Source organism: Kogia breviceps, chromosome 11 (assembly GCF_026419965.1).
Source record: "Kogia breviceps isolate mKogBre1 chromosome 11, mKogBre1 haplotype 1, whole genome shotgun sequence".
NCBI classification, from domain to species: domain Eukaryota; kingdom Metazoa; phylum Chordata; class Mammalia; order Artiodactyla; family Physeteridae; genus Kogia; species Kogia breviceps.
This window is the reverse complement of record NC_081320.1, coordinates 92,165,393-92,188,826: the sequence shown is the minus strand read 5'-3', so window position 1 is coordinate 92,188,826 and position 23,434 is coordinate 92,165,393.

The window sequence follows — 23,434 nt, the reverse complement described above, 5'->3', positions numbered from 1 at the left end:
GTCAGTCTCGGCAGACAGCCTGGAATAAGGGAGGGGCCCCGGGAACTTCAAGGCAGGGTGGTAGGTGCCAGCAGCCCAGATCCCTCTGTGCCTTGCCTCTTCCAGCAGCAGTGCCTGCTCTTGGTTTAACGAGCTCAGTGTCGCTGGATTAAGACAGCAGCGCAGGGGCTTCCCTGGTGGCGCAGTGGTTGGGAGTCCACCTGCCGATGCGGGGGACACGGGTTCGAGGCCCGGTCTGGGAGGATCCCACGTGCTGCGGAGCAACTAAGCCCGTGTACCGCAACTACTGAGCCTGCGCTCTAGAGCCCGCGAGCCACAACTGCTGAGCCCACGAGCCACAACTACTGAAGCCCGCGCACTGCAACAAGTAGCCCCGACTCGCCACAGTTAGAGAAAGCCTGAGTGCAGCAACGAAGACCCAATGCAGCCAAAATAAATAAATAGAAAGAAAGTAGGGCATTTGTAGCATATTTTAGAATCGTCTCCGTTCAAAATGAATAGAATAAAAACATTTTTTTTTTTTGGCCTGGCAGCTTGTAGGATCTTAGTTCCCCAACCAGGAATTGAAGCTGGGGCCACGGCAGTGAAAGCAACGAGTCCGAACCACTGATCCGCCAGGGAATTCCCTGGAAAGAATAAAATTTTAATGTTTAAAGAGGCAATCATGATAACGATGACAATAACGAGTAGTTATATTTCATGCCCTCTCTTGTTTACCAACTCTGTATTCACCCATTTGATTGTCATGATAGGCCCCTAGCTTTCTAGAAATGTCAGCTATCTGACACGATCACCCCTCTCCTTCAGCACGCCCCACCCACCCCCCGAGCCTACACGCTCAAACACACACACGGAGCTTCCGAGAAAGCGTCCTCGTGGAGATACGCAGATGTCTCCTTCTTACCCTTCGTGAACCCACCAAATGAAATGCACGTTCGGCTCGAACGGGAGCTGCAGCATCTGTGTGAGGCCCAAGACAGGGCAGCCCCCTCGAGCGGGGCTGCGGGAATGGGGGGAGCGGGGCGGCCCCAGGGCCCTCCAGCGCGCTGGCCTCGCTCCCCGGGACGGTGGCTGGCAGGCGTGAGGGCCTGGGCTCTGCCCTTCGCACGCGGTGCGGCTCTCCGTGGGTACGTCTTCTGGGCGTGGCCTCTTCCCAGCTGTTGCTGCCTGCACCGTGTCTTCCCACGCCTGGGCCTGCCCGAGCTGCCACCAGCTGAGACCAGCTGTCAGCCAGTTGTTGGCACTCAGCTCCTCTCCCACCACGTGACCCTCCCATCACCGGCGGGAACCCAAGAGCTCTGGGACGGCCAGACTCAGGGACAGACGGCCTTGGAGGCCCGAGCACCCTGCAGTCGGGTGGAGACCCCGCTGGGAGACCCACATAGAAGGATCCAGAGAGACAGACACCCCGACAAACAGGAGTGGACTCTGAGAGAGAGATGGGGAATGGAAAGCGTGCGCGCGCGCGCGCACACACACACACACACACACACACACACAGCTGTGCTTACAGACACGAGGCAGCCAAGAGTCACTTCCCCCCCCCCGGCCGTGGGTCCCCCCCGGGAGCCGGGAGCCCCAGGAATCTTACTAGGGGCCTCCCCAGCCCAGTTACTCAAAGTGTGGTCCGTGAACCAGGGCCAGAGGCCTCGCCACCCGTGGGAGCTGTGAGACCTGCCGAGTCTCAGCCCCCCGCCCCCAGACCTGCAGCATCTGATATGCATCTTTACCAGCGCCCCGGGAGAGTCACAGGCACGGGAAGCACGGGCAGCGCGGGCAGCGCGGCTCTCCCTGCTGTCCTGGCCTCTCTATCACAGGAAGTTTGAGGAGGACCAGAGGAGTGTTTACACTTTCACTGCCGTGATGCAAGCCAAGTGCCAGGAGGAGAGGCAGCGGGGCGGGGGGCGGGGCGTGGGCGTGGGCTGAGCCCTCCTGCTCTGCATGCAGAGCAGGGACGAGCTCAGCGCACACGGACAGCTCTGCCCGCCCCGTGGTCCCGCCACCTGGGCGGCCACCGGTCCCTCTTCTCGATGGTCCCAGGCCATCTTGCTCGGAGGCCCGGTCCCAGGCTCACTGAGACAGGAGGCCTTCTCAGTACACCTTGAAGACAGAGGTCTCTCTCCTCCACTAACCAGAGCCAGAATAATGATAGCTACTAACCCGCTGGACGGTCTCCGTATTCCCAGGCTGCTTGCTGATTTCTCCCCTCGGTACACAGAGTGGAACTGAACTAAGTACTATTATTATCCCTGTTTCACAGATGGGGACGCCGAGGCTCAGAGGGCTACCCGTCCTTTATTCATCAAGTGTTGGGGGGATACCAAGTATGTGCCGGGGTGGAGGACCAGCTGGTCTATGAGCCCCGCCCCCTCCAGGCTTCTGTGCCCAGATGGTGGTCCCGGGGGTGGGGATGGGGGTGTGGAGCAGGGGGTAGGGTGAGCCAAGCCCAGAGGAAGGGGCAGGAACCCTGGAAATCTCAGCTGTCTCGCCAGAGATAAGGGTGCTTTGATCTCCAGGAATTCCACACCGAGGAATTCCATTCAGGCCTGTAGGCAGGCTGGCTATCTCCTCAGGTGCTGCACAATCGGCCCCCTGGAACGTCCAGAAGGATGGTTATTACTTGCTGACGACCTCAGGATCTGCTTGGTTCCACAAATAAAGGTGTCTTGCTGGAGGAGCCCTCCCTGCCCAGCCCTTAGCCTCCAGCCCCCGGGAGGGGTCCCTCCACCCTCAGCCTGTCACCGCCTGAAGCTGGTCCCCCACTGGAAGCTGCTAGAGTGGCCCTGGACAGAGGGGCAGGAAAGAGGGGCCGCCCGGTAAGAACACCCCCAGCTCTGGGGCCCACAGACACGCTGTGGAGAGAGGAGTCACCGTCTCATCCACCTGCCAGCTGGGTCTCCTGGGGTGACTGACCTCACCTCTCTGGGACTCAGTGTTTTGGACTCACCGGGGACAATGGTAGGACACTGCCTATCTGGAGGGTTGGGGGAATCTGAAGAATATAAAGGTTGCATAAGCGTTAAACAGAGGGCAGCCAGGTTGCCTTTGCACTGACTGGAGCAGGTACAGCCCCCCTGCTATAGAAAACCACCTCTGGTTTTTATCTTGGGGGTCATTTATGAAGCCTTTGCTTACGAAACACAGATTGCGTGGTGCTGATCACAGTTTCCCTTTTTTAAAATCTTGTTGTTTGACCTTCTTGTTACAGAGAGCAGGTGATAAAGGCACAGGGCACTCTGAGGTGACAGTAGAATGAAGTCTCTGGCTGGTGAGAGCTGAAGGATATAAATGCAGGATTGTGAAAAGACCGTAATTACTGATGTTTCTGCAGGAAAACCAACTTTATCTGCTGAAACGCTCATAAAAACGGTCACTTGTAGAATGTGATTTCTTTCTTTTTATTTTTGAAACTAGTGGGTTTTCAAAAATTGAAGTCTAGTTGATTTACAATGTTGTGTTAATTTCTGCTGTACAGCAAAGTGATTCAGTTATACACACACACACACACACACACACACACATATATATATATATATATATATACATTCTTTTTCATATTCTTTTCCATGATGGTTTATCCCAGGATTTTGAATAGAGTTCGCCGTGCTATACAGTAGGACCTTGTTGTTTATCCACTCTCTATATAATAGTTTGCGTCTGCTAATCCCAAACTCCCCATCCATCCCTCCCCCCCCACACCCCCTGACAACCACAAGTTTCTAGAACATGATCTCTGAGATTTCATATGAATGGAGTGCTCATGCTTTAGCAGAGATGGGCTCCTTGGAGCCCCTACAGGGTGCTAAGCCCACTACCTTATTTAATCTTTTCAACAGTCCCATGAGATGGGTACCATCTCCATTCTCCAGCCAGGAAAACTGAGGTACAGAGAGAAGTAATTTAGCTCGGGTTGCAGAGTTAGTAGCAGAGAAGGAATTTGAAGGCAGGACTGTGGTCCTCCAAAGTCCTGTCTTCGGCTGCAATACCCAGCCCACCTTCCCCGGTGTAAAAGCTTCCCTACGTGGCTCCACCCCATAAACACCAGATGACTCCGACTAGCAGAGGTGAGAGCCTCCTGTAAACTGTGAAGTCCTCCATACAGGTCAGAACTTTTTACATCAAAGCTCTAATTTATTACAAGTAATTTAGAGCTTGTTATTTCCTCCACCAACAAAGCCTGGCTTTTCCAGAAGGAACCACCGCAGGGTTCCTTGAATAATGAGCGTTTAAAATATTACTAAACACAACTCTCCAGGATTACAATCTGCTGAAGGGAAGTGAGGGGCAGTTCAGGCTGGGAAGTGAAATCTCTGGCACTGGAGGAATTTGCAAGAGCAAGAGGCACTCTGTGAGGCCTCCTGATGAGAACGAACGCTTTGGGTCACCCCAACCTGTTCACAGAAACCAACTGGAGCAACCAACTACATTTTTTTAACCTACATTATTATGTGTCGTCACTATGCCTGTGGTCACTTACATTTGTGGCAGGGCCTGAGAGAGTTACTATTTCCAGCGAGGTTCAAAAAGGTTTAGTAACCTTTTTTTTAGTCCAAGGTTATATATACAAGTACCACTTCATAGTGATGTACAACCATATGGTCCAGGAAATCCACTGTGGGGTGTACCCACAAAAGAATTGAAAGCAGGGACTTGAACACCACCGTTCATAGCAGCATCATTCATAACACCCAACAGGTAGAAACAACCTAAATAGCTATAGAGGGACGAATGGATAAACGAAATGTGTTATGCACGTGTATCTCATATCGTTCAGCCTTAAGAAAGGCAAGAAATTCTCACACGTGCTACAACTGGGATATACCTTGAAGGCATCACGCTAAGGGAAATAAGCCAGACGCTAAAGGATTCATATTGTATGATTGTACTTACTTCAGGTACCTAAAGTAGTCAAATTCACAGTGACAGAACGTAGAATGGTTGTTGCCAGGGACAGGGGGCAGGGGCTAGGGGGGAGAAATGGGGAATTAATGTTTCATGGGTATGAACTTCCTGTTCACAATCATCCAAAAGTTAAGGAGGTAGATGTCACAACAATGTGAAATGCACTTAATGCCACTGAACGGTACACTTAGAAATGGTTAAAATCGTAAGTTACATTTACGTTTCACGTTATGTATACTTTACCACAGTTAAAAAACAAAGTCAATGTACAACCTGAATAATAATGATGGTTAACATTTTTTGAATAGCTAATAGCTACTCAGTACAACAGTATGAAGTAGTTATTATCCTTCCAATTTTATAGATGAAGAAACTGAGGTTCAGAGTAGTTCTGTGAGTGCCCCCAAAGTCGTAAAGCCAGAAATAAAGGTGGGATTTAAAGCCAGATCTTTCTGGCAGGTCTTTATTTCTGTGTGCTGCCTTCTATCCTATGAATGCCTTGGCGCCCTCTGCATGGCCTTAAATAAAAGGATTTTGTTGGGACAAATTAAAAGTCCTAAACTCTTAAACAAAAATAAAAACAAAACCAAAAAACTATTGGGACTTCCCTGGTGGCACAGTGGTTAAGAATCCGCCTGCTAATGCAGGGGACACGGGTTCGAGCCCTGGTCTGGGAAGATCCCACATGCCGCGGAGCAACTAAGCCCGTGCGCCACAACTACTGAGCCTGCGCGCCACAACTACTGAAGCCCACGCGCCTAGAGCCCATGCTCCGCAACAAGAGAAGCCACCGCGATGAGAAGCCCACGTGCAGCAACGAAGACCCGACGTAGCCAAAAATAAATAAATAAATAAAATGGTTAAATTTATAAAAAAATAAAAGAGAGAGAAAGCTATCAGCAAAAGGCATTTAGCCTTGGATCGTTAGTTAGGAGCTGCCTCTGGCCTGGGGTTAGTTCCTCCTCATTCTGTACCTCAGCTTCCCCATCAGACAATCTGGTGGCTGGCTTCCAAGGGCACATCCAAGTCCCACATTCCAATACTCTCCACCCCAAATAGACCCTCAAAGATAACAGTCTAAAAAGAAGCTAAATTCATAGGCTGACCACAGTCCCATTTTGCCCCAAACCGTCCCTGTTTCTGCCTGTTGCCCCATGTAATGACAGTTGCACCCCTTAAATTTTTTTTTATTTTTTTAAAGTTTTTGGCCACATTGCATGTGGGATCTTAGTTCCCTGACCAGGGACCGAACCCACACACCCTGCATTGGAAGCATGGAGTCTTAACCACTGGACCACCAGGGACGTCCCATACCCCTTAAACTTTCAAAAGTGTCCTGGGTTGGGTGATTCGCTCATCCTACAAATGCACTAACCAGGTTTTGTTTTGACAACAGTTGACTTCAGACCTCACAGTCAGAGCTGCCTCTTGTAAATTCTTGTTACTGTTTGGTTTGAAACCTACAAGGTAAAATCATCCCGAAGATTGTCAGGATTGATATGGCAGGCTTTGTTCTGAAGTCACTCAATGGGGACAGTTATAAGCATCTTTGCTTAAAATTTGCAAGCCAAGATACCTAATGATTTGTTTGTTTCTGCTTCAAAGCTTTAAAAACCCTTTTATCTATTGTCTGATAGGGATTATTCTGTGATTTAAAAAAAACACAACAATTCAGTTCAGTAATTAAAAAAAAAAAATTCGAAGTATAGGGCCAAATGCAAAATGGCTGACCTGGCAGGATGGGAAAAAGGAGTAATTATTATGGGGTATTTATGAGTTGATCCTTAAAAGAACCACACTTTTACCCAAGCAGAGTAAGTTACAAATTGTCTTGTTCTACTCTTTGGTAATTTATTGTCACTCTGAAAAAGCTTTAAGTTTTTTAAAAAATTTCATTGAAAACTAATACATTATTTTTAACAAATGTTAAACAAAACTAATACATTCTAGAAAATGTAAAAAACAAAACAATACAAAAAGACAATAATTCCATTCCCAACAGACCTACTGCTAAAATCTGATATATACTTCTCGTTAGTCTGTATTCATGGGTATGTTATTTACCCCAAAAGAGCAGTCATGCTATATTTTCTTCTAGAACACTTTTTGTCCATTTATATGCCACAGCTTTCTTCTGTCTCATCAAATACAGTCTATAAAACCACCTTCATAGCTATACGGTAGTCCTTCATACGAATGTGTAAAAATTTACTTAACTGTGCCCCTACTGTGGGATGTTTCTTCCCAACTTTTTGCTTTACGAAATCAAAAATGATTGAGATAATTATTCCTTTGGCCAAAACTTGGTGCATATCGAAATTATTTTTGGAGACGAAATTTCTGGAAATGCATTTGTTCAGTTAAAGGATATACCGTTTTAAGGCTCTTGATACATACTGTGATCACAGTCACTGTGAAAATCCTAAACCTTCCGGAATAAACACAAAGCAAGAGAAATTGAAGGGACAATCTTATAGGTCTCGATTTCTTCCCCATAATCCACTTCCCCTGTGTCTCACGGTGATGGGTTCCAGAAGCACACAGGCCGAGCCTGTTTGAATTATCTGCAGTGAGACCATTAAACTGTAGCGGGGAGGGACACAGGACTGGGAGATCGGACTTGAGGCTTGTAATCCTGACTCAGCCCTCACCCATTTTGTCCATAAACAAGATATCTGACCTTCTGGACCTAAATCCCTCCATTCGTGAAACTGGGTGGGGGGGCTGTGGTCAGCCAGATAATTATGAAAGGCCCTTCCTGTTCTTACATAGGAAATGAAAGAAAGCAGATGGAAATGCAGGTAAAATATTAACAAATTTCTTCTAACTACTTGTAGCTCTCAGTGCTTTTCTTCCCCCTCCTTTCCACTTCTCTCATGTCTCTGACATCTTCCCTGGGCTTGGCTGTGTTTCATCTTTCTTCCACTAAAAAACTCACTCTTGAACAGGCTTCAGCTGGGTGGTCAGCGATGACCAAGCTTTTCTTTGGTCTTTAGGAATTAGAAGTAATCTCTCCCTGATGTGCTCTTTTGCAGTTTATCTGGAGCCTTTGAAATGCAAATCGCTCCAACCTGCAGCCAGGGAAACTGGATTCTATAGGGCCTCCAACTGACCTCCACAGCCTGCTCCAAACTCAGAGCAGGCAGGAGTCTGTGGCCTGCTTCCGAAGATCAAAGGGCCATTGTTCACCTAGAGTCACCACCAGAAAACCCAGATTAGCGAGGACTTCCACCACCATCCGTCTTAATATCAAACCTCTACTAACATGGACAGGGCGCAGAGGCTTTGGCCACTGGGCTTCAAGCTGCTCAAGGAGAGAAGCTACTGCGACATCTCTAAAGAGGGATAGGTATCAGGTACAGTTGCTTCTCTGATCTCTCTGGGTCTAGAGCAAATCAAAGGGGTCTAGAGCAAGGGCTCTGTAGTCAGCTGGCCTGGACTTGCATGAAGGAGCTGCCAATAGAGGCGTTTGGAATAAACTGAATGAATCTCTACAACTATGTCTAGGTGGCATATGATCCAGCTGTTTCCGTGGTACATTTGCGGTCTCTACCTTGCTTCTCCTGGAACGAGTCCTGACTGGTCCATGGAGGTCAGTGAGCCCTGGCGGGCAGGGAGTGGATTCTAATCTGCCCAATCACCACTGGTTTCCACAGTCTGCTGTTTGATGGGCTGGACCCGTGCCTTCTCTTTCGAGTGAATGCCCCGTGGACACACGTTATCTCCACTCCCTCCTGGAATCCCACTAAAATGATAGTAAAGGAATGCAAAAGGCATGAGCCGCAAGGACAAAGGGGAGAGGGGAGGAGACGGCAGCAAACAGAGTTAGCCGCAAAATTCAGAAGCTGGAAAACAGATGGATTTGTGGTAACTAACTTGGCAGAGAGAAGAATCATCTAACTTTCTTCAGTAGGTTGAGTAAACTAGAGAGGAGACAGTAGCAAACAAGAGCTGTCGACGGAGTTCTAAAAGCATAAAAACAGATGGATTAATGGCATCTGACTGGAAAGGGAGAGGAGAAGGGAATCTTTTTTCAGTAGACTGACTAGAAATAAGCGGATACGAGCCCTAGAACTATGGAAAAGCCCCATCTGGGGACCCCCAGATTTCTCTGGAGGTGAGGATTCAGAATAGGGCTAAAAACTGGAGAATTAGCTAAAAGTCTTCATAAGGAGCAGTTAAACCTCCAGATGCCCTCCCATACCCCATGCACCCACTTTGGCAGAATGCGGAAAGTTTACTCCCTAAACTAATTAAATTGCAGAGGATATCATCTCAGAGACACTAGGCACAGCTGAGGACAGGGTGATGTTTGGTCTTGAAAGCAAGAGGACAAAGTAAAAGTAAACAAAAATGCAGAGGGGCACCATCCCTGCTCCTGGCTCCTCTCTCTGCCTGACTCTCCAAATGGTGGCACTCAGCTTACAATCACCCCAGGCACATTTTGGCAAGAAAATGGAGAAATTCTCATTGCAGAAATTGATTGTCCAAAACAAGAAAAAAAAAATCTGTGAATACTGACATTTGAAAGTTCACCCAAAGAGCTAATCAGGTCCCCACCTGATCATATTATAACAAAGCCTATCAGTCAGCAACCTCCATACACGCACACAAAGTTATTAAGGGCCTTGTTTTAAAATATGGTTATACAGCCAAAGGTCACCCAATTTTTTAAAAAAAGCCTCTAATATGATGGAAAAGGTCAAAACAATTTCTAAAAGGGAACCCAAACCAATCAGAAGACCCTTATCTCAATTTTAGAAAATCCAAATTAAATTTTCAGAGAAACTACACAGGAAAATTTCCCAGAGCTAAGGGATATGTTTGTTGGTTTGTTTTTTTAATAGAAAGTATCCTCCAAGCATTAAAAAAAATATGTAATGAAATTTAATAATAGTAGGTATAAAAGGGATATCCTAAAAGTTTTTGGGAAAAAAAACCAACCAGAAAACCAGAAAATAAAAACACATGAAAGCAGTGTCTTAATAATTCTGAGGGAAAATATTTTCCAAATATAAACCATTATACTCATCCAAAATATCAATCAAATGTAAGTTGAGACTTAACAATTCAGACTTGAAAAATCTCAAAAAACTTATCTCCCACAAATCCTTCCTTGGGAAATTACTGCAGAATATACTCCACCAAGATGAGAGAGTTAAGAAAGTAAAAGATGTGGAACATGGCAAAGATGGAGTCATGGAGACCGGATTTACCCTCCCACCTGAAACAAGTAAAGAACCAGACAAAATATATGAAACAATGGCTCTCAAGATATTGGACACCAGGGAACAAAGGACAGTAAGCTCTGAGCGATGGGAGATAGGGTGAGCCCTATAGTGCAGGGAAGCTCGATAAGACAGAACCCAGAGGTTTCCTTGAGGAGATGGAGTGGGATGTCTGGGGAAACCAGGGCAGCTGGCATCTATAGGATGGAATACTTGAGTAAAGAGAGCTGCACAGAAAGAGAACCTCAGAGATCTGGAAAGGATTGATGCCCTCAAGCATTCAACTGAGTACCTATCAGTTCACATGGGTGAGAAAAGTACCTACAGTCAGAGAAAGAACCATTAAAAGGATTAGAGGAAACACTGCTGGGACTACTGCCTGTTCCCAACAGTCAAACTGCAAAATCTCATAATTCAAGAAGCATCAGCTAAATCCGAAAAAACATTTTGTCTCAGATTTGGGGGAAAAATTAGCCTTAGAATAACCATTGCTTTGTTCCAGGCCACCAAAGTTTAAAAACAAAACCCAAAAAGATTATTTCCATGTAATTTAACCTCAACCCAGAACAAAGTTCAAGAATATTTTTAGGAATGGAAAACTATCCAGCACCTAACATAAATAAAATTCATGGATAAATACACAGACTATTATAATTATTATGGAAATTTCTTTAAATAATAAAACCAATTACAGTAAAAATATTAACAATGTGTTGTGAAGTTGATAACATATATAGAAGTAAAATGCATGAGAATAATATCACAAAGGCTTAGAGGGAAGGCATAGACATATATTGTTCTAAGATTCTTATACATGGAGTAGTATATCACTTGAAGGTAGCCATAGAAAGTTAAAGATGTATACATAGACTATAAAGCAACTGCTAAAATAACACAACAAAGAATTATACCTAATGAACCAACAAAGGGATTAAAATGGAATCTTAAAAAATACCTCATGAATTCAGAGGAATGTGGAAAAGGGGGGAATGTAGAACAAAGAACACATGGCAGAAATAGAAAGTAAATAGTAAGATGATAGATTTGAATCCAAACACATCATAACCACATTAAATATAAATGGTCTAAATACCCTGAGACGTTTAGACAGTCTCCAAATGGCCACCATTGAGACATACTTTCTGTTATTCACATAATCATAAGCCTTTCCCACTGAATGGGCTGGGCTTAGTGACTTACTAAAGACAAGGTAAGGCTTATGTCTTGGTGTATGATTGGAGACTAGTGTATAAAAGGCTGGCTGGCATTGCATTCTCTCTCTCTCTCTCTCCAGGAGCAGTTGCTATGAGGAAAGCCATGATGTGAGCAGTCCTGTGGTGGAGCCCACATGCTGATGAACTGCAGCCTCCTGCAATCAGCCTCCTGAGTGAGCTCGAAAGTGGAGTCTTTAGTCTCAGTCTTCAGAGATGGAAGACTTGACTGCTGCCTCCTGAGAGATGCTGAGCCAGAACAGCTCAGCTGAGCTACTGCAGGATTTCTGACCCTCAGAAACTCATGAGATAGAAAATGTTTGGTGCTTTAAACTGTTGAGTTTGGGGATAATTTGTTACACAGTGGTAGACAGCTAATATAGATTTTAATTAAAAAACAGATTTTGTCATTTTGGATAAAAAAGCAAGACCCACCACTTCACACCCATTAGGATGGCTAATATTCTAAAAACAATAACAATAGCAAACAGAAAATAACAAGTGTTGGCAAAGATAGAGAGACATTGGAACTCTAGTGCATTGCTGGTGGGAATATAAAATGGTATAGCTGCTGTGAAAACAGTATGGTGCTTCCTCAAAAAGATAAAAGTAGAATTACTGTGTGATCCAGTAATCCCACTCCTAGGTATATATCTGAGAGAACTGAGAGCAGGGACTCAGATTCTTACACACCAATGTTCATAGCAGCGTTATTCACAATAGCCAAAAGATGGAAACAACCCAAATGTTCATTGATGGATGAATGGATTAACAAAATTAGGTATATACACACAGTGAAATATTATTCAGCCTTAAAAAGGAATGAAATTCTGATACATGCTACAGCATGGATAAACCTTGAGGATATGCTAAATAAAATAAGTCAGACACAAAAGGACAAAAACTGTGTGATTCCACTTATATGAGTTACCTCAAATACAGAGATTCAAACAAACAGAAAGCAGAATAGAGTTTACCGGGGGCTGGGGATGGGAGGTATTGTTTAAACAGGTACAGAATTTCTGTTTAGAATCATGAAAAAGTTCCAGAAATGGACAGCAGTGACGATTGCACAGCATTGTAAATGTACTTGATGCCCTGAACTGTACATTTTAAAATGGCTAAAATGATAAGATAAACAAGGATTTACTATATAGCACAGAAAACTATATTCAATATCTTATAATAAACTATAATGGAAAATAATTTTTAAAAGAATATAGATATATATATGTAAAACTGAATCAGTTTGCTGTATACCTGAAATTAACACAATATTGTAAATCAAACTTCAATAAAAAAAGAAAGAAAAAACTACTTATATAATGGAAAAAAATAGCTAAAATGATAAATTTTATCCTATGTATATTTTACCACAATTAAAAAAGTGGGAAAAAAAGCAAGACCAAATGATATGCTGTCTACAGAAACCTACCCTAAATATATAGATACAAATAGGTTAAAAGCAAAAAGAGGGAAATAGATATGCTATGCTAATATCAGACTATTTCAGGCAAAGAACATTATCAGGGATAAAGCAAATCAATGCATTAAAAAAAACACCACAACATCTTAAGCATCATATGCTTGATAACTGAGCTTTAAAATAAATGAAGCCAATATTAATGAAACTGCAAGGAGAAACAGACAAAACCACAATTATAGTCTGAGATTTCAACAACCCTCTCTCAGTGACTACAAAACAAGAAGACATAAAACTAATAAGGATACAGAGACTTGAATAACACTATCAACACACTTAACTTAATAGACATTTATAGAACACTGCCAACAGCAGAATATACATTCTTCTCAAGGACACACAAAACCTTTACCAAGACAGACTGTAGCTTAGGCCATAAGACAAGAAAGTCTTTATAAATTTTAAAAGATTCAAGTCTTGCAAAGTATGTTCTTTGACCACAGTGAAATGAAGTTAGAAATCAATAGTAGAAAGAGATCTAGAAAGTCCAGAATATTTGGATCCTAAATAACACAAGTCTGAATCATCTGTGGTTCAAAGAAAATGTCTCAAGGTAAGCCTAAAAATATTTTCCACTAAAAGGAAATGAAAACACACATATCATCCAAGATAGTACTTGGAAATCCACTGTGCTAAAAGATTATGTTAGAAAACAGAGGAAATGTCTCAAGGACATCATCTTCTACCTTAAGAAGCTAAAAAGAAAAGAGAAAAGAAAGCAAAGAAAGTAGAAGAAAGGGAGATAAAAGGGTAAATAAATAAAAGAGAAAAATACATAAATAATAGGGAAAAAATCAGTGAAATCAATTGCTGGCCCTTTGAGAAGATCAATTAAATTGATAAACTTCAAGTCAGACTGATCAGAAAAAAATAGATAAAACAGAAATAGCCAATTTCAGCAACGAGTGAGGTAGTGAGAAAATCATTTCAGATTCTCTAGCTATGAAAGGGACAATAAATATTATGAACAACCCTAGACAATAAATTTGACAAATTGATGAATGGACAAATTCCTAGAAAGACAAACTACCAGAGTTTCCTCGAGAAGTAATAGATAACCTGAATAACCCTATGTCTTTTAAATAAATGACAAAATTTCCCACAAAGGAAATTCCAGGCCCAGATGGCTTTAATGATGAATTCTAATACACATTTAAGGAAGAAACTATTCTGATTCTATGCTGAAGAGGAAATAGTATTTCTCAACAGATTCTATGAGACCAGTATTATACTGATATCTAAACCAAAGGTGTTACAAGAAAACTAGACCCATATCCCTCATTAGCATAAACACAACAATTGTTAGTAAAATTTTGGCAAATTGATTTCAACGATGTGTAAAAAGGAATAATATATCAAGACTCAGTGTAGTTTATCCCAGAAATGCAAAGTTGGTTTTACACTGGAAAATCAAGTAATATAATTTACCATATTAACAGACTAAATCCAAAAGGAGACCAAGAAAGGGATATGATCATCTCTAATAGATGACAAAAAAAAAAAAAAAAGCATTTGACAAAACCCAACATCTATTCCTGATAAGAACTCTCAGCAAACTAGCAATAGAGAGGAACTTCTTCAATCAGATAAGGGGCATCTACAAACTCCTAAAATTAACATCGTACAATGCCTGAATGCTACCTTCCTAAGGTCAGGTTCAAGGCAAGGATGCAGTCTCTCACCATTTCTATGCACCATTGCACTGGAGGTGGTAGCTACTTCATAAAGGCAAGAAAAAGAATTAAAGGGCATCTGGATTGAAAGGAAGAAGTAAAACTGTCTCCATTTATGGATGACATGAAAATTCTTTCTATATAGAAAATTCTTTCAAATACACAAAAAAGTTACTACAACTATTAAATGAGACTAGCAAAGTTGCAGGACACAAGATTAATATACAAAAATCAATTGTATTTCTATAGAGTAGCAACAAAGAATCAGAAATTTAAATTTAAATTATAATTTACAGGGACTTCCCTGGCAGTCCAGTGGTTAAGACTCCATGCTCCCACTACAAGGAGCACGGGTTTGATCCCTGGTTGGGAAACTACGATCCTCACAAGCCATGCAGCATGGCCAAAAAATAAATAAATAAATAAATAAATAAATATATATATATATATATGTGTGTGTGTGTGTGTGTGTGTGTGTGTGTGTGTGTGTGTGTGTGTATAATTTACAGTAGCGTCAGAAATATTAACTACTTAGGGACAAATCTGACAAAAGATGTACAGACCTTTAAACTGAAAATACAAAACAATGCTGAGAAAAGTTAAAGACCTAAATGTGTGGAGAGATACATAGGTTCATGGATCCAATGACTCTATATTCCTAAGAGACCTCTTAAGACTCTCCACTAAATTTATCACTAAACCTCACTAAATCTCTCCAGACTCAACACACTTCCAATAAAAATCCTAGCAAGGTTTTTGTGTAAAAATTGACATGCAAAAAAAAAAAAAAAAAAATTGACATGCAGATTCTAAAATTGGTATGGAAATGAAAAGGATCAAAACCCAGATCTATAAAAAGAAAAAAAGAGTATTATCAAAGAAGTAATAAGTGAAGTTAAAATAAAAATGTTATTTTTCTTATTATTAATTGATTTAGCAGATAACGGTTTATTCATAATAATAATAGCAACAATGTAATTGATTATGTTTGCTCATGTATATACATATGCTTATGCATGCTTATATATAAATGGAATGAGTGACAGCAATGATATAAGGACTGGGGAGAGGAATTAAGATTAGTTGATTATTATAAAATAATAACACTACCTATGAAGTGGTCTAGTGTTATTTGAAAGTAGACTTGGATTAATTGTAAATGTGTATTGAAAATTCTAGGGCAATGACTTAAAAAAGTAAAAAGAAGTATAACATGTATCCTATAAAAAGAGAGAAAATGCAATAATATAAAATGCTTGATTAAAACCACAAAAGACAGAAAAATAATGGAAGACAAAAAAAAAAGGAACAAAGAAGATGGGTAACAAATAGAAAATAGTAGCAAATATGGCTCCAGCTATATTATATCTTATATATCCAAGATATTAATCCAACTATATCAATAATCACTTTGAACAGCAATGGTCTAAATGTACCAGTTAAAGTGGTCTAAATGTACCAATTAAAGACAGAGATTGTCAAAGTGAATTAAAAAAAACAAAAAGACCCACTTATAGGTTGTCTACAAGAAATTAAAACCACAGTGAGATACCACTAAACATCCAATAGAATGTCTACAATTAAAAAGACTGATTCTACCAGGTATTGGCCAGAATGTGGAGGAATCAGAACTCTCATACTCAGCTGATGGGAAGGTAATGTGGTACCAACATTTTAGAAAATAGTTTGGCAACAATAACAGCAACAAACACACCTCTCTTATGACCCAGTCATTCCTCTCCTAGCTATTTACCCAAGAGAAAAGAGAGCTCATGTCCATACAGTGATTTGTACATGAATGTTCACAGGAGTTTTATTTTTAATAACCGAAGAACAAAAACAACCCAAGTGTCCTCCACAGGAGAATGGATGAGCAATTTGGGGACATCTATATGATGGACTACGACTCAGCCAAAAAAAAGAAAAAAGACAAGAAAAAAGAAATGAACTATTGATACAGACCACAACAGGGATAAATCTCAAAATAATTATACTGAGCAAATGAAGCCAGATAAAAACAAGTACATACTAGATGAATCCAACTATATAAAATTCTAGAAAATGCCAACGACGCTGTAGTGACAGAAAGCAGATCCGTGGTTGCCTGGGGATGGGGTTGGGACAGAAGAGAAGGATTACAAAGAGACACAAGGACATTTTAGGGGTGATGGAGATGTGATATGTTCATTATCTTGATTGTGGTGATGGTTTCGTAAATGCATACTTATGAAAAAATGTATCAAATTGTACATTTTAACATGTGAAGTTTACTGTTTGTTAATTACACCTCATAAAGCTGTTAAATTTTTTTTTAAAAAAAGACATACAGGACTTAGGGATCCAACACAAGAGATAGGGGATGGGAATGGCCATGAATTTGGTAAGAGAAGGCCTAGGACACAGTTGAACATGAAAGAACTATCAATCCAGACTGCAACAGGAAGAAGGAATGCTCCAGAAAGGATGTTTCCAAGGAACGAAATGAAAGACATAGCTTACTTCGTGCGTTTGAATGCATCAATTAAAATGCTAAGGAAATACAGTTCTACTGGAGAGTTTGGAATGAGCTAGAGATAGATACATAGAAAGCTAAGTAAACAAAATGAGGCAATTATGAATTCCAAAGAATGGGAAAAAGTCATACAAGACAGGAAATGTATTGACAGTACACAAAAATATCTGTGTCCCAAACAAATTTACAGTGGCATAAACGTGGAAGTAAAGATTATTCCTTTAGCTAAATTCATATACTATATTGGGAAAAATGGAGGCAGAGGGGTAAGAATTTGTGTATAGCTGAGTGGTGGCGGAGAGAGTAGGAGGGCTAGAATCCCAACTCCCATACCAAGAAGTCAAAAGACAAAAAATCTAAAAGCATCAACAAAGAATGTAACTCAGTGAGATGATGAAGGTGCCTATCTAGCCTTATTGTGGTAATCATTTGCAGTACATACGTGATCAAACCATCACATTGTACACCTTAAACTTACACAATGTTATATGTGAATTATATCTCAGTAAAGCTGGAAAGAAAAGAAATAGTAATATAAGCATATTATGTAGACAGATGGGGGTAGATAGCAGAGACCTAGCTGGGGAAAATAAAAATAATTGCCTCTACGGAATGGGAATCAGGGCAGGGAAGAAGACTGAGGCAGTAGAATGCTGGTTGTTACCCAAACCCAATATTCTTCTCTCTCTTTTTAAACTATATATAAACATCTCTGTGACCAAATAAAATTCAAGAAAATGTATGGAAAGATTGCTGGGAGAACATCAATAACAGTGAACACAGTGAGTTTGACTCTTTATTTCTCCCTGCTTATTTGTACTTGCTCAGAGTTTTTCCAAGTCTATTTATTACTGTCATAAAAGAATAAAACAAATGAGTCAATAAATGCAAGTGAACAAAAAGCCCATCCTGTTTATAATGCTCAATAAGGTAAAGGAAAAGACTTTGAAAAGAAAGTAGAAACCGAGATGGAAAATCCCAGAATCAGAGCAGCTGGCAATACTCCCGATTGGCAGTGCCCAGGAGCAGCCTTCCCGGGGAAATCACCATGGGATCGTTCCAGGATGCAAGCCAAGCTTCCTGAGAGCCGGATGCTCACACACGCCACCACGCGCGCGCGCGCACACACACACACACACACACACACACACACACACACACATACCACCAGCACATACACACATACTACCACACATACACACCTCCAACACACACACACACACACACCACCAACACATACACACATACTACCACACATACACACCACCAACACACACACGTACCACACACACACACACACACACCACCAGCACATACACACATACTACCACACATACACACCACCAACACACACACACGTACCACACACACACACACACACACACACCACCAGCACATACACACATACTACCACACATACACACCTCCAACACACACACACACACACACCACCAACACATACACACATACTACCACACATACACACCACCAACACACACACGTACCACACACACACACACTACCAACACATACACACATACTATCACACATACGCACCTCCAACACACACACACACACCACCAGCACATACACACATACTACCACACATACACACCACCAACACACACACACGTACCACACACACACACACACACACCACCAGCACATACACACATACTACCACACATACACACCTCCAACACACACACACACACACCACCAACACATACACACATACTACCACACATACACACCACCAACACACACACGTACCACACACACACACACTACCAACACACACACACATACTATCACACATACGCACCTCCAACACACACACACACACACACACCACCAGCACATACACACATACTACCACACATACACACCACCAACAGCAACACATACACACGTACCACACACACACACAGACACACACACACATACCACACGCACCAGCAAAGTTGATGTAAGATTCCTGCCATTGCTAACGGGCTGCCTTCCCATACCTGCAACTTAATTTCAACAACATCTCCCATTTGGAACTTCAATGTCCAGACCTCTCTCCTTTAGAAGGGAACTGAGAGGTTAGAGTGGGACATGAGAAAGGAAATGAGAAGCAGTTGACTGCTATTCTAAAGAGAACTTCCTAAAGTTTCCAGGGGAAAAAGCTACAAAAATGGGTCCTTTGCACAAATGATCTCACTGAATTCCAAAAAATAATTCATATCCCCTTTTGACAGGAAAGGAATCAAAAGCTGAGAGAGGTCAAAGAATCTTTCCACGTTCACCAAAGTCAGAACTTGAATGCAGGCGCCTCCATTCTTTCTTGCCCCATTTCTCCTTTCCATCCTTCCTTCATCTTTTTTCTTTCCCTTCCAAAAATATTTATACAGCACCCAGGCAGGCCACCACACACGGGTCTGGGTCTTCACGGAGCTTACACTCTAGTGGGAGATCTGGAATAAAGAAATGAACGGAGCAATTTCAGATACTGGTTAGGGCTGTGACACAAGTAAAACATGGTGAAGTAATAGTAACTGGGTGAGGGCAGGTGTGGGTGCATCAGAGTGGTCAGGGAAGGCCTCTGAGGAAGCAGTGTTTGGGCCGAGCCCTGAATAACAGGCTGTGGAAAGACCTAGGAGCAGAGTGTTTCAGGCTCAGAGAAAAGGAAGGGCAAAGACCATGAGATGAAAGTGACAAAAAGTCAGCAACTCCAAATACCACGGCGAACCCCACTGGGGGGGAGGGGATCTGAATATGACTTATTTATTTATTTATTTTTAACATCTTTATTCGAGTATAATTGCTTTACAATGGTGTGTTAGTTTCTGCTTTACAGCAAAGTGAATCAGCTATACGTATACATATATCCCCATATCTCCTCCCTCTTGCGTCTCCCTCCCACCCTCCCTATCCCACCCCTCTAGGTGGTCACAGAGCACCGAGCTGATCTCCCTGTGCTATGTGGCTGCTTCCCACTAGCTATCTATTTTACATTTGGTAGTGTATCTATGTCCATGCCACTCTCTCACTTCGTCACAGCTTACCCTTCCCCCTCCCCGTGTCCCCAAGTCCATTCTCTACGTCTGCTTCTTTATTCCTGTCCTGCCCCTAGTGAACACTCCTTATTGATATGCCCTGTCTGGTGTGGGCTTCCCTGGGAAGCTGGCTCTGAAAGTGAGATTAAAGTCCAGGAAGATTACTGGGGAAGGCTCTTGAGAGCCTTCACACGTTTCGTGTGAAACGTGAAAGCAGAGGGAGGAATGAAACTGTGTTGCAGCGTCAAGGCACTGCACGATCTGACCTCGGCGTAGCGGAGCGCTAGGGTTGAGAATTCAACCATCTCTGGAGCTCCGCTACTCTGCTAATTAAGTTCCGGACCTGATACTCAGCTTCTTCTGCCTGCAGGTTGCAGCTTGTCTCTTCATATGCTACCAGAAAGGTTCTCTGGCTTTCATACTTGACCTTATGGATCAATCACCCTCAGCTTTCCAATGTCCTTGTCAAATGCATCAGTAGTTCTCAGGAACAGCCACCCTCCTCCATTGTTCTACCCTCCAGCCAGCCTCTCAAATATCTGAGATACATTCTCCCCCAGTGCATTCCTCTCCATGGATATTCCATCCAAGTTCATAAGGGAACTCTTAACAAAGTTCACAGCATGCCTGAGGCAATCAGGGCTCCACTGCAAGTGATGGAGTCCTCATGGCCGACTGGCTGCTGAGTGATCAAACTCCAAAATCCGGAGGAGAATTGGCTTCCTCAGACCATTCCTGGTACCAGCATCTCTGAGCGGGAGACTTGTATGCGGTAAGTATGTTGGTGGCTGCTCTCTGAATCAACCCCTGTGGGGCAGTGAGGGGAATACAATTAACAAGAAGGCGTTGAACTCCAGTGTTTTGGCAACAAACCTCCGCCAATCTCACAGGGGGATCTGGAGCTGGGGTCACTCTTCAGAGCTGTCCCAGACTGAAGCAGGGGGCTGGCAGTTCGTACCTTCCCATCAGCCAATCTGACGGAGCTGCCTCATGGGAGAGGGCCATAACTTTGTGAGTGGCGATGGCCTTCAGCCAAGGGTAGCGTCCAGGAGGGACTCAGCTGGGAGCCATCAGTAGAGGCCACGCAGCCGGTAGCTGCGGGGATGAGGGCTTGGGTCCCGGGGAGTATGTGGGGACAGCCACACCAGCCCAGTTTGGACACATCTAATGCAAAGAACAATTAGCTTCCTTTCCTGAGGCCTCCGTGGAATCAACATCTGGAGGCTGAGAGTCTGAGGCCCCTTACAAGTAGCAAAAGAATTTGGACAGGATGCATTTAATCTTGAGCTAATGGTACAATGCTCCGCCAAGATAAACTTCTCAACCTCAACATATTTTATTTTGAAAAAAATGTTATTGTCAGGTACAAGGGAAATTCCTCCTCACTTAGGCTGCCGGGCCAGATGACATAATCCCTGGCTGGGGCCACTTGTGTGGCGTGTTATCTTTTTCATCTGAGCAGATCTCTCCCCGGCAGACCCACCTCCCCAAAAGCTGGCCACGGTTCCTGAGTAATTCTAGCCTCTGACAGCTGCAGGAAAGAAAGAAATGTGACTTGCAAACAGACATTTTTTGGATGTCACATTTCTAAACACCAGATATGGTGGATTTCTCCCCACCCCTGGCTCTGGGTGGGATTCAGATGGTAATTGAAGGGAGTATTTGGGAGCCTCTTTTTCATCCCTTACATTTTTATTGAGCATCTACTGCGTGGCCAGTGGGATGGTAGCTATGAATTGGTAATGACCGTCTTTCACTGCCTATTAGGGGCCAGGCACTGTGCAGACATTACACACTTGTTATGTCTGCAGGAGGTAGAAGGATGCTAAAGTCATCTCGGTTGTCTAGACGGGGAGATGGAGGCTCAGCTAGATCAAGCCACTTTACCAAGTCAGAGGTGGAGCCAAGCCAGAGATATGGGCCTTCAATTTTCATGTTCAAGGGCTTTCCATCTATCATGGAGTCTAGCAAAGAGGAGAAACTTGACACACGCATGTGGAAGAAATGACTGAGTCACTAGGAGAACAACAGGGTGGAGTGGAGTCAGACATTCTACGGTGTGACACCCAGATCAGCTTCTCAGGCAGGTCCTGACAGACTCTGAGAACTCTAGAACTCTCTAGAGCTGCCACAGCAGTCCAGATGCAGGCAGAACCTCTACAGGCAGGACAGGCAGTTCACGCCCAGAAAGCGGCTGCCTCTTGGCCCTGAGCCTCCTGTTCTCTGCTCCAGGGAAGCTGTGTGCGGCTGGCGGTTTCCCATTCTCTCAGAAGCAGCCCTGAGTTCCTCCAGCCCTGCCTCAGGGGATTTCCTTTAGGGCTGGAAGGGAGCCAAGGATAGGATAGGATGGGGGCAGAAGGGTCCTAGAGCCACCTGCATCACGAGATCTCAAAACATACAAAGAAGTGCAGGGAATAAACACCATCTTTATTTTGGGCATAGTTTGATGTCAGATCCTGGATGTATTCGCTTAGTCTCCAAAGATTTTCAGAGGCATTTTTCCTCCCAGTGAAGCTGGCAGGGCTGGGCTCACCAGTCCCATCTTAGATAAAAGAAGTGACTCAGAAAAGCTACCTGACTTGCCCAGGATCACCCTCAAGCACCAAAGTGAAGGTTTCCTTCAAGTTCATTGCTCTTTTTGTCCCCCATCCCCATGGCGTCGTCCGAGCCAGAAATCTGGGAGGGGGCAGTGTATTCTTGTAGGAAGAAGACAAGCTTTGGAGTCAGAAGATCTGAGTTTGAATCCTGGGTCACTAACTGGGTGATCTTGGGGGCAGTTACTTACCTCCTACTGGCCTCGGTTTTCCCACCTGTAAAATGGAGCGAGTAATCTTTGCATCAGAGAGCTTGTTCTGAGGATTAAAAGCTGTCACAGCTATAAAGAAGCTGGCCCTTGCTGTTGAAATAAATCTTACATCTCTTTTCCCCTTCTCAAAGATGCACAATTATTCCTACACGGATGTGTGATTATTATTATGCATTTATATTTACCTGTCTTATTCAAAGAATAATTTGAGGCAGCTGTTGCAACGGTAAGCCCACAGCAGAAGGATTCTGTCCCCTTTCATCTTGATCTCCAAGGGTCAGTGGAGGTGGGTATGTCATCCCGAAGATGCAGGAAATAGAAGTACAAGGCGTTCCTTTAACAGGCACCACCGTCCCAGGCTGAGGAAAAAGCTGTGCCAGGCCTACGGGAGCCCTGCTTTTCTCTCCACGACCCTTTCTCTCTCTTTCCCTCCTTTTCCCTCCAACTCTGTCTTGACTGTGCAGTCCTCTCGCTGAGCATTTTCAATGCTCTTCCCTCTGCCAGGACCGCTCTCCATCTGGCTGACTCACCTGGAATGTCACTTCATTCGTTCGTTCATTCACTCATTCAGTGCGGAC